This window comes from Actinia tenebrosa, unplaced genomic scaffold (assembly GCF_029948245.1).
Source record: "Actinia tenebrosa isolate PJP-AT-01 unplaced genomic scaffold, QUT_ActTen_1.0 PGA_scaffold10__47_contigs__length_13832649, whole genome shotgun sequence".
Taxonomy (NCBI): Eukaryota; Metazoa; Cnidaria; class Anthozoa; order Actiniaria; family Actiniidae; genus Actinia; species Actinia tenebrosa.
Genome location: NW_028292570.1, coordinates 5780958 through 5796810, shown reverse-complemented (window position 1 = coordinate 5796810; position 15853 = coordinate 5780958). Strand labels below are relative to the sequence as shown.

Here is a 15853-nt window from a genome sequence, read left to right as displayed (position 1 = left end):
TCAAACATTTCAACGAGCATAAAACCACAGGGTTCCCATCTGAACTATACCACATACATAGTTTGACAAGCCTGTGCAAGCCTATCGACAAGTGGTAAAGGTCACTACCTAAAATAGATATTCATCAGTACGCGTGACTTACAGTATAGTAAAGTATACAGTTCCTCTAACATGATATAGCACATCTCGTCAGTTGTTTTTATCCACATATGTAAATGATAGATTAAAATATCTGTAAAATATATCACTGTAGTAAGAACCACAAACCAGGGTTTTATGATTTACATATTTAGTTCAAAAAACGTTTTGCAGAATTTTTCTCTATTACGAGTGACGTATTTTTTTCCAATGTGTATACACAAGACTAAGATGTGCCCAAACCTGTAAATCTTTCCTGCCAATGAATATTTGACCTCTTTTATGAGTTTATTCATGATGAGTAAGCCGGAAAAAAACCCAAATGTATCATAGATGAAATAGTTTTGAACAAGTTCAGATATCTTGGAACAAGTTGAATATTCAAAGTTAATTACCAAGAATTTCTTAATGAAAGGTAAGGATAAAGCTAGACTAGCTAACGGTATTTCTAGTGTCTGCATTCTCGGTTATTAATTAACTTATACAATCGTGATTCATAGAGTCAGTCTTTCCAAAAAAACCTTAATAAAAATTATAACTGGAAAGTTATGTGATAATCCACTGTAGGTAAAATAGAGTGATTTTACTTGGCCTTTGAAAGAATAGTCAACATAATACTTAGTAGTAAACACTAATTATATTGTATTCTTTCGTTTTACTTCAGTTGCCTGTTGCTTACTTACTTTTACAACTTTGTTTCACGGGCCAAATAAAATCACTCTAAAGAGACTAAAATGAATATTTTCGACGCTAGTAATAAATAGAGGTACGTATACAAGGATATATTTATTTGCTTTATATCCGCTTCTCTTGTAGTAGATAGTACAGTCTTGCTAGTAAAAGAAATAAACTCTAACAGGTAGCGCCTAGGTTAATTGAAATTACTATAAAAAACGTAATCGCAGTAGTTTGTAAAAACCAACTAAAGTTTACTAAAGTTAACTTTTTAAGCGTAGGGATTGCACAATTCCAAAACAACATTTGTTTCAAGTACTTTCAGTATTTCTTTTGATTTCTTTCCTTGTTAATTATTTTTTTATACAAATTTTTTGATGGGTAATAAAATTATAAAATGTCGACATAGGATTCTTCGATGACTTCAACTTAGCAAAGAAATATGTCAATCCCTCGAAATATAATATTTGATAATAGATAATAGATAATAGATAATAGATAATAGATAATAGATAATAGATAATAGATAATAGATAATAGATAATAGATAATAGATAATAGATAATAGATAATAGATAATAGATAATAGATAATAGATAATAGATAATAGATAATAGATAATAGATAATAGATAATAGATAATAGATAATATTTTAGAAAGTTCCCTCATGGAACTAGACGGAAATAAACTTCATTATTGGTCATCTTAAAAATGTTTTATTGTGCGTCATTTGCATAAAATTGACAAGCGTGACTGACCTCATTTGATAGCAGTCTTCCAACTGTCTTCTAAGAAATTTTGGTTGCCTTTGGGTAAAGAATAATATTGAAATTATACTATCTAAATATATATAGTAGAATATATATAATGACAATACTAATGTAGTAAACTAATCTAATTGTTTTTTCATTCATTGTACAAATTTACAATTTCAAATAATTTAGTTCTCCGATAGAATCTCCAGCTATATTAGTTTCTAAAAGTTTAAAATCTTTTTAATAAAACCCCAGGTGCATTCAAATCGAAACTTTAGATACAGTTTATTAGTTTTGTTTGCATTAGACTCCCTTTGAGTTTGCTTAAAGAAAATCATAGAATTATTTTTGTTTAAATGATTATCGCTTGCGACATATTTGACACCTTGGCGACCTGGAAAGATTTCTACCGAGATCTCTTTTCAGCGTCTCTCTCTTTCTCCAAAGCTCAAACGTTGCTCCCATGCATGGATGTGCTGTTCAAAATGGAATCTATTTTCGTATCTAATTAGAGGATAGAAAAATAAAATTTATTTATTTCATCTAAATATTGTGAAAGGCTAGCTCAATTGACCCTAATCACGCTAGCGTAAAGATTGCCCTTAAAATGACGGAAATATGAAATTTTCAAATTAAACTTAGGATTTTTGCAAAGAAATATCATTAATGCGTCTAGCCTGATAACGATGCGTGACCAGTTTTAAAAGTTAATATCTTCGTCACTTTAAGAGCAATCTTTACGAAACTTTGCAGTTTTCATAATATCGATCTAAGAAATTTGATATCAAACTTTTTTCCCCGATAGATAAAATATCTTATAATGTCACGCTATTGACAAGAAAATATTCATCCAATAAGATTAGGGTTTTTCGTGTCACGCATACAAGCGAAATGCTTGGTCTGCCATATCACGATTGAAGTTCTACGAGAGAGAACCACAATAGACTCAAAATTTCGGAAAAAAGTGTTACAATAATCATTTGTGCCTAGCCCGATATTTAATATATGGTTCGTCTTGTACATTTCGAGTGCGGTGTCTCACCTCAATAAAATTTCATTATAATTCAATATCAAATTGATACATGGGTCAACTCCAATGGTTTATTACCAGTTGTTTTTGAAGTCAAAATCACAGGTTATTTGGCATCACCTGAATACTTGCAGCATTTATTATCCTGAAGTCATTTTCAAAAACAATATTTGCGAAACACATAAAACTTATGATAGATAACACGACTGGAGTGGGTTCTATTAGCACTTTTGATAATTTTAATGTTGAAAGGTGCTATAGCAAGTCAATAGATTATTATTATCATTATTTAAAATCAAATGATCATCTAGTGAGGGAGACAAATATTGGATTGATGCGTTGCTCATGATGGTTCGCTGACAGTTGAACACATACCTGGAAAACAGAATGCAAAAGAGGAATCCATGCTATTTCAAAAAAACATTGCATGGAAAACAAGTTGGTCACATCACGCACGTCAAGTTCTGCACACCACAAAAAGGAAATACTCTAAATACAAGTTAAATACAAGTTGCAATGATTGTGTAATTCTATTACGACTTCTTTGAATAAGAATATACGTTTGAAAACTGTTGCATACGATGAGCCCGAAACAAACTATGGGCGACGAGGATGCCATCAGGGAAAAGTCACAACAATATGACCGTTGTTTTCTCAAGGTTGCGTGCGCATCCAAACGCAAATCCAGTAAATTTGAGAAGACAGTTTTATAGTTAAAGAGAAAAAAAATTAATTAGAAATGTAGGATAATTTCATCATAACACTCCTGTTTCTGGTATAGTGACCCGTCAAGTTCATTAAATTTGGATGCGCACGCAACCTTGAACAAACAGCGAAATATGCTCGATTATCCTTGACATTTCAAACAACCTTTAAGCTGCGCGCGAATTCCCGCCAAAATGTTGTACAAAGGTTGTGCTCGATTTGAACTTGGGAAATTATCTGAATTGATGTGTTGACACATCAGTCTCTCAAACATGTTTACCTTTCCTGTCACCCTCAAAACCGCAGCCTATTGTTTTCTTTAGTTGCATTCCATACACGTTCGAGGGCCTCACCCCTTGCAGCTCGTGTGGAGTAAAGTAATTGAAGGACAAAAAAACTTACAGATTAAAAGACGAAGAGTGATATGTGGTGGAGAATATATGAAACAGAATCATTCAAGGCATCCATATGAAAGAGGGCTCATAAAAAGTTCAAAGCTGGAGCTCTTTTTTCTTGAAATATACTCAACTTATTTAAAATGAATTAATAATATTGGGTTGCAAACACTTGACTCGAAATCCTTTGAGATACAAATAACAATGAAACAGCCCCCATGGTGGTGGATATAACAAAAGAAGCCAATGAGTAGTTTATGTTTCGTAATCGTCAACTAAACAGAACCCCAAAAATAGTAACACTACCTAACGATGACAATGATCAACAATAAAACTCCATGCTTATAATCAGAAGATTATATTAAAAATAACGTTCTCAGTACCACTTGGGCCACGTAGACATAGGAAACTATCAAGATTAATAGTGCTTAAGATACAGTTGAAAAAGGACAATATCAATGGTTAGTAAAGTAGTGCATTTTTTCATTGAAAAAATGTAAAAAAGATTGATCATTTTAGGCAGGATTGCCATATTTTTACCATGTGATTTTTACACAAACCAAGCTTGCACTGTCGACCAGCCTAAGAGATAATTTTAGGTCCGTTTACTTGATTACTTGAGAATGAATTTAGTACATTTTTCAAGGTCATTTTAAGAAATTTTAAAAAGATACGAATCCATAGAAATACAATCGCTCTGTGGCTGGATTTTTATTCAGTACCCTTATACTTCGTAGTCTCCATGTGTGAGTGCGAGGCACTGCGAGGAATGTTTCTATGTCGACTACATTGGGTTTGAGAAAAAACGAATATCTGGTATAAAAGTACAAAATATATATATATAATGATGTTCAAACTGAAAGAGAGTTTTCAACAGAGTTTAGACAGAGTGAACAGAAAACTAAAATCGTATTTTACAAGTTAATTAATTGTGTTTCTTTCAATAGTATAGTTGATAGTATTTGCGATAGTTAATTTATCTTTAATACTTTAATAGTTTAATTTGTGTAGTCTTATCCAATAGAGGTAAGTCTTTTAGTTGTTAAAAATTGATAAAATCCACGCGACCAAATTCAACAGTGTTCAAGACATGGCACGATGCGATGTACTAGCAGTCTTGCTCTTTTTTCTGAGAGTTGTTGTTATTCATCTTCTTGCAGTGACTCGTAATCTAATATGAGTATTTTTTTGGCCTGTGATCCGTCAGTTATGTTCCCTGTTTCTTTTTACTATGGAAAAAAAGTAGTCTAACAAGAAATGGAGTTTTGTGCTTTCATCTACCTTCCATCACCACAAAATATTTCACTTTCACTTTTGTTAAAAGAGTCTAGAAAGGGAGAATCAAAACTCTACTTACATTTTCTTGATATATTTCTCTTCCCTTAGGTAAAACTAAGCAGCACAACATTTTCATAAGCCAAAAAAAATACTTATTATTAGGTATTATCAGTGTAGTGTTGTTTTTTTGATATTCTTTTATTTACATAAAAGCATCTAGTATGTTCAATACAACAATGTTCCTCCCTTGAGCTAGACACCATTACTGGACAAACTGTCGGACAAATCTCTAAAGATTAAAGGAGTGCTATAGGATTGTGGCTGATGACTCTATTTTGATCAATTATGAGTAGGTTTTGTATTGAAACGGCACTACACGACTAGATATCGACAATATTTTCTAAAACATCTTAAACAACAGCGCGCGGTATTGGTTCTCGTACTGTGAAATTGTTCATACATGGTGTACATAGTGGAAGTCAAACGTCCATAATATGTATTTTTACAGTTATTCAAATATATCTATGAGTGAAAAAGATCTCTTGCCTTAGTGTAGTTTGAAAACAAATTGAAATTAAGGGCTTCCCTTTGTTTCTTCTAGTGTTGGTCTTTTACTGATTCTGCTATTTAATGTGTGGTTTCCTGCTTCCTTCCTAAACTTTCTAATCTCTCATCACTAATACAACTGATTCACATTGAAGCGTTAATCATCGAACATGCTTTAAAACAACCGCAGCAGCAGCTTTAACAACAACAACACCAAAAATATCGATTAAAGGAAAAGAAAAGCAACCTTTTTTCTTTAAACAGCTTAGATTGATTATGTTGTGACGAGCTTCGCATTCCGCCATTTTGATTTTGTTACGTTGTGCGAAAAGAAAGATTTTCAAGAGTTTTCAGGCACCGAATACTCTTTCGTGGTTTTGAGTTTTCAAGAGTATTCGTGTCGCAGTAAAAACTTCGCGTCACTCTGGAATATTCACAATGAATACTTAAGAAAACCAGGTGTTTAGGATACGTCTTAAGGGAGACAATAACACGCAAAGAACACGGCCCTCATTTAAGAAATAAACTTGGAATTTTACTTAACTCTAAGGAAACTGCTTATCTCATCAAAACTCGCCTAGCCAAACTTATGATGTCAAAAATGCACTGGATGCGTATACACAGTTATATTCAGGTCCTTTATCCTTTAATCGTCGAAAACGTTTTCTCGATACTGTGACGAGCTTCGCATTCCGCCATTTTGATTTTGTTATATATGACAAACGTTCCTTCTTCCTTTTTCCTCGAGGCTTATACAAAACTTAGAGTATTAACCAGCGAACAAAAATGGCGATAAAAAGTTTTTTATTTTTCACAAGCCAGTTCAAGTTAATCGATTCTGAAGATTTCAGTTGAATAGATTTGCTTGAGAAGGGGCTTGCTGTACTTGAAAATGCTTCGCTTAATAAGCATTGATAAACATCTTGAAAATAAGATTACCAACTTCAGCTTTCGTAAACAGCATAAAAAAATCGAAATATGCTCTTCTTAATATTTTTGCTGCGCCTTTTTCCCCACAAATCATTTCATATCAGTGATGATTACAGTTTTTACATAAGCTAAAAACTACTAGTTAGTATTTCTTTAATAGCTTAAATATAATGAAAGTCCAAGGTCTGTTTGAGCCGTAGAGAATGTAGCTGCAAAGAGCAATGCACTTAAAGAACAAACTCTTCGTGACAAATCGCTGTACAGACTTAAGAAATACTGATGCTAATAATTTTATCAATCAGAGTAGTTTTCACAATATAGTGAACATGCACGAGATGATTTTCCTTAAAACAATAACAGCGCTATATATAGTGAAATTGCTCGGACATTGCCTTGTAGCAGCAGCGATTGTTTTGTAGACATCTGAAATTTTCGCCATATAAAAAGCAAGAAACAGCTCTTGTGTTAATGTGGTGTGCAGTATATATTTGAATGATGAGTTTCCAACTTCTCTGTAACCTTTTACTATGTCATAGTTTAACGACCACGTTATTATCCACGGATTTCCTGCTTCCTTCCCGAGAGCTCGCTATTAAACCGCGTAGTTCATATAGTTCATATAGTTTATGTTCTTTTTTCAAACACTAAAATACCTAGGATGTTTTTAGCAACAATTACAGCAATCAAAACAGATTAAAAAGAAACGCTTTTTGTTTGATAATGGATGCAAAATGTAGGAAAATTAAGTACTAATACGCATGTGCAAGAGTGGACTACTTAACATATTCGAGCCACCATTTTAAGAGTTGCAGTAAAGGAACGTAACATTCCAGTTATAGAGCCTTTAATAATACTCAGAAAATTAAGCAGGCACCATACAATGGTAAAGAAAGATCCCCTTTTTGATTTATGCAAGCCAATTCATGTTAAAACAACTAAAGCACCGATTTAACACTTAGACTGGGGAGCTTGGTGAAACAGTCTTCCTCCATGTCTTGAGTGTCATACACTTGTGTTAACTTTATTACCGGATTGGGATTACTTTTAACTCAATAATCATATATTGTTCATCATTCTGCAGGAACCAAACAACAGCGATCCTCAACTTTCTTTCAACTCTACCACCAATGGCATTCAATGCTTGGAAGAGGTAAACATTAACCGCTTTTGGATTAAGCATTCTCCAGCGAAACAAGCTAAACGAATCTAAAACCTTTCTTATCTTTATATTTTCCTTTTATAAGGCTCTTAGGTGCTAAATTCTATAGTTTTATCATAATTTATATCAGAAGAAAATACAGCAAGCTGTGATAAGAATAATACATCTCTTCTGCCTCCTACGGTGTTGGTTTCGTTTTGCTTCTTTCGGGAAGGCCAGTGTTTGAAAACAGTAGAGCTTTAACGCTAAATTTCTAGATAATTTAATAACCAATGTTTTCAATTTAAAAGAAACAAGAGATTATTCTAATATGTCTAAGTTAAGGTGAAATATTTTGCCTGAAATCTTCGACAAACAAAACGTGTTCCAATATGACGTACCATGTATCACCTCTTTCTCTAAGACGTAAAGCTCCTAATAATATTCAATATTTTGACAATTTAAGTATACTTTGTCCTGATTCTACTTGTTACCTAACTATAACGATTGGAATAAGAGGTTTTATCTAGTGCTGGATACATTTTTGGTTATGTAACGATCAAAAGCGAAACGCAACAGGTTTAACCAAGAGCAGAACCTTGCTAACAATTTCGAACAAATTATTTTAATTAATGTGTTTCTAATTATCTTATATTTTTCGATATTCAATGTAATAACATTAAAATATATTTATATCACGTTCAAGTTAAAGTATTGAAAGCTTGTTGTTTGGTTTTGTAATTGTAAACTGCAGTCTCTTCTGTCTTGAGCTTCAATATGGTGGATTGAAAGATATCACCTAAGCTTGGGAATTTTAAGCTTTAGTTATATATATATATATATATATTACAACCATCAATCCTCGTACGTGGCTCTTCCATAAGGGTTGCTCCACGCGTGCTCGATACCACCACATTTTATATTTTACGACATACAACACTCAATTCACATGCTGATTTTTGTGGAGGTAATAAAAACGGAGTACCCGGATGAAAACCCTCGTAGTAAGGTAGAGAACATGCTCTATTTCTGTTGGAGCAAAGAAAAACTGTCCACCGTTTTAATCTAGAAACTTAAAATCCAAAGTCATTTTATTCATTTTGAATAATTCTTAGTGAAAATAAAGTATTTGAGCGATAATTGTTGTCAAGATATGTAACTGGGCTCCCTGTGTTATGCTAGTAAAGAGAAGCCCCGGGTGTTCTCCGAGCGGCCATGTTTGTAGCTATACGTGTTTTCAGTATTTGCTTACCTTATACTCGGGATTAATCCTAAACACTTCACCCAAAGTACTTAAGCTCTTAACAATTGCAACTCGAAAAGTGTTCGATATGTCTAAAATTATATCTATATACAAAACGAGCCAGAATTCCACCACAAGATTTGGTGTTATTCTATACGACATGTATAAGAGCAGTAATTAATTATGCTATACCTGTTTTTTGTCATGCGTTCCCACAGTATTTGAAGAACGAGATCACACGCTTAGAGACGAGGGCTGTGTCTACTATTACTTCAGGCATTTCTATTGAAGCCCAGGAGTTGGGTATCACACCCATTTCAGATCATTATGTTAATTTATGCTCTAAGCTTTTTAATTCCATTTTAGCAGACCAAGGAAACCATAAGCAATTACGACCCGCGCACCAACCAGTTTATAATACAAGAAACAAGCGCTATTTTAGCATTCCTTATCTTAAAACCAATAGAACAAAGAACACTTTTATTTTTGCTATGTCAAGGAAGTTTAACAATTAGAATATGAATGCATGTGTGGACAAATATGCATTATATACCCTTATATACCCAACATTATATATATCTATCTAGGCGGTTTCAACCATCATTATTATGAACGTTTTTAATCATTGTATTAATTTATTAGTGTAGTTTATCATCATTATTATTATATATCTTATATTCTTGTAAATTAGGTTTTATGTTTCATTATTTTTTTCATTATTAAATTGTAAATAATTACGTATTTCAGCCATGTGGCTGCAACGTAATTTTAATAAACTATCTATCTATCTATCATATATGCTGTCCTCAAACCCCAATACATTCTCTCACATTTTTGCGACTTTTAAAAGCTTGTACTCAGTAGATGTCCAACCAAACATGCTCAAACTCGGTAAAAGGGGATAATTTTTAAATTAAATTAAGAATTTATTTTGGCCCCAGTCCCTTCTTCAATCCCGGAAAGGACAATACTTTATTAAAACAATTTAAAAGTGTAAAGTTTTACATGTAGCTCATGCAAGGAAAATAAGTTGTATGTATATATTTCTTAGCGATTCAAAAAAAACGTTCACACACATCAACGTATGTGAATGATATTAAGTATTGGTCGAGTTTTATGGTTGTTGTTAAAATCAATCTAAATTAAATTCAAACCCTTTGAAATGAATTAAAAGGGTTATCATATTTTATTCCCTGATAGAGTCAATACAATAATAATTTTCGATAAAACACTAGACTAGTGAATGCTAATATATACTTTCTATTTGTTACTTTGATTGCTTAAACAGTAATAAAGGGTATATACATATATATACAACCATTTGCAAAAATTATGGCCGCGTCCAATATATATACAAGTATATCAAAAGCATATCAAACATTGTGGGATATCATTTCTGATATTATTTTTTTTCCGGTTGCCTGTCACTAGGGCTTTCTAAAAAAAATATCAAGAAAGATATCCCGCCGTGTCTGGTATACTTTTAATATACTTGTATTTATATTTGAAACGGCCATAATTTTTGCAAATGGCCAAATATATATATGTCATTTGTGGATGGATGTGTTTCGTTCTTTCCAGCAGAACATTCTAGGGAATGCTAAAATACTTCATTATTTTGATTGTATAAATTTTACTCGAGGTCATTTATCTGTCATCTGGATTGTTGACGTATGGCTTCTCTCTTTGTTCTTTTCAGCCGAACCTTGATGCTCGAGGTCAAGCGAGAAAAAAAATACCATTAGAACATGACGAGGCAAGTTTAACGCTTTTCATAATCAATCAATCGATGCAGCCATCCCTCCCTCCCTCTATCCATGCATCCATACATGCATCCATCCATCATTCCATCCCTCCCTCCCTCCCTTTATCCCTCCCATCCTCCCTCCATCAATGCATACATCCATGAATCCATCCATCTATCCATCTATCCATCTGTCCATCTATCCATCTTCCATCCATCTATCCATCTATCTATCATATATACCCCAGTGGGCCAGCTCAACGGGGTCAAACTGAAAGCATGTTATTTCGTCGAAGTGTTTATTTATCCATTCATGTATTATACTTATTCAATAGTTAATACTATATAAATATACAAATGTATACATTTGACTGCAGACAGATCCCCCGCCTGGCTTCACAAGCAACGGGCATCGCGTAATGCAACCAGAGGGCCCACATCAATAGTGATGTTAAAGGCAGAATTTGACAGGGAACATCAAAAAAGTAAAAGCAGACTCAACTGTTGTTTAAAAAGGGATGGACACGTTCCAACTCAATTTGGATGACAAGAAATAGACTTACCATTTCAAGTCGATCCGGATGACGAGATATGTTGATGTGACTGATTCAGTGCTTAATTATTCATTGTTTGAGTCGCATCTATATTCATGTGCCTCTTCATGCACAACCGTTAAACAAAGGAAGGATACCATTTTCTCTAAAAGGATACTCTATATAGATAGGAAATGAGCAATGGCCTTACGAATAAGGTTAATAATTTGTTTGAGTTACATCCATATTTATGTGTCTCTTCATGCACAACAGTTAAACAAAGAAATGCTACGGCTAGGCTAGGCGATACTGGTCTAAAATGGAAAAAAACAAAAACATTATGCCCTTGCCACAAGAGTTTAGATACTTCTAGCTAACTTTTTTTTCTCATAATAAACCCACCCAATTAACCTTTCTTGTTGTTGAATTTCAAACAGTTTTACCAGCTGTTTAGACTAAGCCTGTACAAAGTCTATATTCATATGAGGGATCATAAATTTGTAAATACCGATGTGTTTGTTTAAAGATCGTGTTACTCAGGATTAGTCTCATTTAAGGGTCATATATTCATTAATACTGCACGAAAGCAGAGAATGCTTAACTTTAACAGAGAGAACATTTCAGTAATTCCACGACTTTTTTCAATCGAGAACACATGAATATTCTTCAGAAATCGAGGTTAATCCTGAGCAACAGAAAAATTTGAAACACCAAAAAACTATTAAAAATATTTAATAGAAGTAGTCATGACTTAAAGAAGTGTTGCGTAAGCTTCTATAAAATGTTTTAGTGCTTTAGTTGCTAATTACTCGAACAAAGTCAAATCGTTATTTATTCTTTTGTGAAGAATAGATTATATAAATTATTAGGGGAAATAAATGTAAATAGATATTTTTTTTAATTGACCGAAAAAAATAATAAGAAGAAGAATATAAGACGTTTTAATAAATTGCTAATTTGATGTTTATTGCGTTGTTATTTTATTCAAGTATTCTACTTTGTCAAAAGCAAAAACAAACAAACAAACAAACGAGAAAATAAAGAAACAAACGAAAAGGGAAAAAAACAGATAAGCCGAACCAAAAATTATCAGTAGTAATTGATTGATATATTGATTATTTAAGAATTACACCCACAGCCACAATGGTCTACTAGTCAATAGCCCATGAACCCAAAATACCAATTAACAACAGTTATCATAGAGAGAACGATTTAGGGACATTTTGCTGCCCAGGGTTTTCTATTTACAACAGTTATCACAGAAAAACGATTTACGGACCTCCCCTCCCCCCCCCCCCTCCCCCCCTCCCCCCCGTCCCCTTCTTTTCCCAGACGTCAATATTGACCTCAAAGGTCAAACGGTATTTGTCTTTTCCTTTCTTTGTCTTTGTCTTTCAAGTTTGGGGAATCCCCTAATTCGTTAATGTTTTTCAAGATTAGCACTTGAAAGTTTAGAAGACAGAGGTGAGTAGTATACAAACACCGGTTCTGCATCACGCGCCCCGTCGGGCTACCCCGGGCCCGTACGGGGAGGGGTGTTCTACATCTCTGGAACCGCTCCGGAGCAAAAAGGGGCTACTTTTTTACCTCCTGCGGACTCGGCCGGATGACGTCATGATTTATTTTGTTCATCGTTCGTCTGTATTTTATATTAATGAAGTAGTTCACTATCGACATGATGAAAAATAATTCCCTCATAATGTTTAATTTGCGTGACAGTTCGATTTGTTATTCCTAATTTATGCTATGTCTTCAGATTTTTTTTTGTTCTCATTATCTTCTCATCTGCGTGATTGCCAGTTGGATTTGCCTCAGTGCAACTGTCGTTGTGATATGCAAATAATGACTCAACTTCACGCATCAAGTATGTCGATCAATTACCATTATATTATCATAGATTGGATGTTTTATTTTCTATCAAAAATATGTTGTCTCACGAGTCGGAATCTAACCGACGACCTACAGATAATTGTTTTACACTACAGTCTACCCACTGAGCTTCCGTGAGATCTATACTTTACTCTTCTAGAAAGATTTTACCCCATCATCTAACGGAGAGTTTATCGAGTTGATGAATTTTAAAAACTTATGTCAATATTTCTTAATACATATATTTTTAGGAATATAGAAAACTTTGAACCACATTTCCCTAAAACCACAGAAATGTTCTGCAGTGCTTTTATTCAAATATATCCATGTAGCCAGTAGCCGATAGCCTGATAGCTGATAGCCTAGCTCTATATATAGTGTAGATTCTAGTGTAGATAGTAGATCTAGTATAGATTCTAGTGTAGATTCTAGTATAGGTTCTAGTGTAGAATTTAGTGTAGATTGACATGCATACCACATCCATCCCACATCGACCCCACATCCACCCTACATCCTCCCCTCATAGACCCCACAAGGTAGCCCCCTTTTGCTCCGGAGCGGTTCCAGAGATGTAGAACACCCCTCACCGTACGGGCCCGGGGTAGCCCGACGGGGCCTGTGATGCAGAACCGGTGTTTGTATACTACCGAGGTGAATATAAACTACGTCAAAATTCATTAGTATAATCCGTTCGAGAAAGAGCAAAACCAAACTGCATAAACCAAAGGTAGACTTGATGTTTTAACCATAAAAATACTAAAATTTAAAGACTTTGCTTAATTTTTTCAGAATTTGAAAAATACTCGAGATAAAAAAAATGTAAAATTACTCGAGATATAACTTTGAATCCAGTTTGTACTCAAGAAGCTCTGTATAAGTCATTTCGAGGTTGCAGAAATAACTGGTTCGAGTTGCATTGCAGTGCAATGGCAGGCTGTTTTAGGGGACAGTTGGTCACTATTTTGCATTTTAATATTTCATGATAACAAAAAAGAAAAACGTTTTAGTACTATTTCCGCTTTGGCAAATTTTTGCAAGAACCTCACAATTACTGCTGGAGGCAGTGATTATCGTTTCGGAATCATTGGTCGTTCTAACAATATCACAGCGCGAGAAACTCTATAACCAAGTATAAAATTATACATCATTATACATAACTGAAACAATTTTTTAACTTCTTTACGACGCTCTTTCCTTGATTACATCCACTATTTTGATTTTATTTTTACAGTCTGACTTTCTTGATGTCGTTTTGAATTTGTCTAAGTCCAAATGATTTCAAGAATGTAACTTAATACAAACAATGACTACATTGAAGATCGGTCTATGGAGCTTTCGTGTGGTGCAAAACAGGCACTCTAGTGGGTTTGGGGACAAACCGGGTTTTTGGGGGAACTTCATTGAAAATTTGGAACGAAAGAAAATTTAAATCGAGCAAAAAAGAAACGAAGAAGGAGCGGGCGGGAAGGGGAAGAAGGGAACGCCTGCCAGCAGCCCTTGTTATTTTGAAAAACGCTTCTTAATTAGACATGCGTGTTCGAAACTCTAGCTGTCAAAAAGTAACCAATCGCGATTGAAGATGAATTTAACGGAAGTGAAAGACCACTTCTGATATAAACAATCAAACGTCAAAGCATTATAATTTTTATAGCGATTCTATGATCGCTAACAAGAGAATATTAAGTAAACTTACTTAATATTCTCTTGCCGCTAGTTACCGCGAATGAAAATTGGAAAAGATTATCTGGGGATTTTCCTTGCTTATATTTGAGAGAATATGAAAAAATAAGTTAGGCAAAAGATTACTGGATATATAAATATATAAAGTAAATCGAGTTCCTTGAGGAGAAGATCGAAGACAACAAAGGTAACTTGTTTAAAGTCGTCGCGCGCAAAGAAGTCGCTCAGCTACCAATTAACCGTTGAGGAAAACAATTGTTGGAAAAGAATAACGATGCAGATATTTCCTGTGAATGTGGACAACAGGCGGAAGGACGTCAAATTTTCACTGAATTTTTTGCCTGCCAAAGGACGGTCAAATTTTCAAGTAAAAGTTGATGTACGAAGCGCTTATGGCAATGTTGTCGTTAGAATTCCTCGAGATGATAAGAGTAAAACTCTCGTAAAGCACATTGCCTACAAGAATTGGAACGCGGCTTCCAAAGGTATTCTTCGACACCCTGGAATGCAAGATGATTTGAGTACCTCGAAATGAAAACCGCCATTGGATTCAAATAAATATAAAACGTTGCTTAACGCACTAGAAAACTCTTCAGCGTCGTCCGCTTATCACGTGGCAAGCCTGATGGCAAGTTCAAACGATCGATACATGATTGATTGCTGTCCATCAAAGATACTAAAGCCGAGCCAATCAGAAGCCTTCTTTCGCCCCCGAAAGAGTTCTTCAAAGCAACAATGTTTGTTGGCAGGCGTTCCCTTATTCCCCCTCCTCCTCCCCACACGTTCCCTTTGTTTGCTAGGTCCCATTTTTCTCGCAGGGCACGTAGTTGAAACAGGAACTACAAAACCCCGATTCTTCCTCAAACCCATCACAACAACGCCTGCTCTGCAGGCTATTGTGGTCTCAATGCAAACGAATTAGACGATTCCCCATATTTGAGTACTAAGAAAACAAACTCTATGTTTGACCTCTAGGGAGCGAAGAAGATTGTGTGAGAGGGAGCTATGGAGGAGCACACGCGTTTTGGCACCAAAAATTTTTTTATCCACAGACACTCCATAAATAACAGCCATGGAGAGAGCGATTTATTTTTCATTTTCTTTTTTCATACTTTTTCTTTTTCTTTTTCTTTTTCTTTCGTTTTCTATACTTTGTAAGTAGCGTGTGTATGCAAAACTTGAATAACGACAAA

The 15853-nt window shown here is 34.4% G+C and overlaps 1 long non-coding RNA gene across 1 annotated transcript; it reads left to right on the top strand.

Moving 5' to 3' along the window:
- The first annotated feature begins 424 nt into the window (after positions 1-424).
- Positions 425-12078, top strand: LOC148912858 (uncharacterized). Its single transcript, XR_016119211.1, has 4 exons — positions 425-553; positions 7535-7603; positions 10534-10590; positions 10956-12078. It is a non-coding gene; the product is annotated as an uncharacterized LOC148912858 (long non-coding RNA).
- The last annotated feature ends 3775 nt before the right edge of the window (positions 12079-15853 follow it).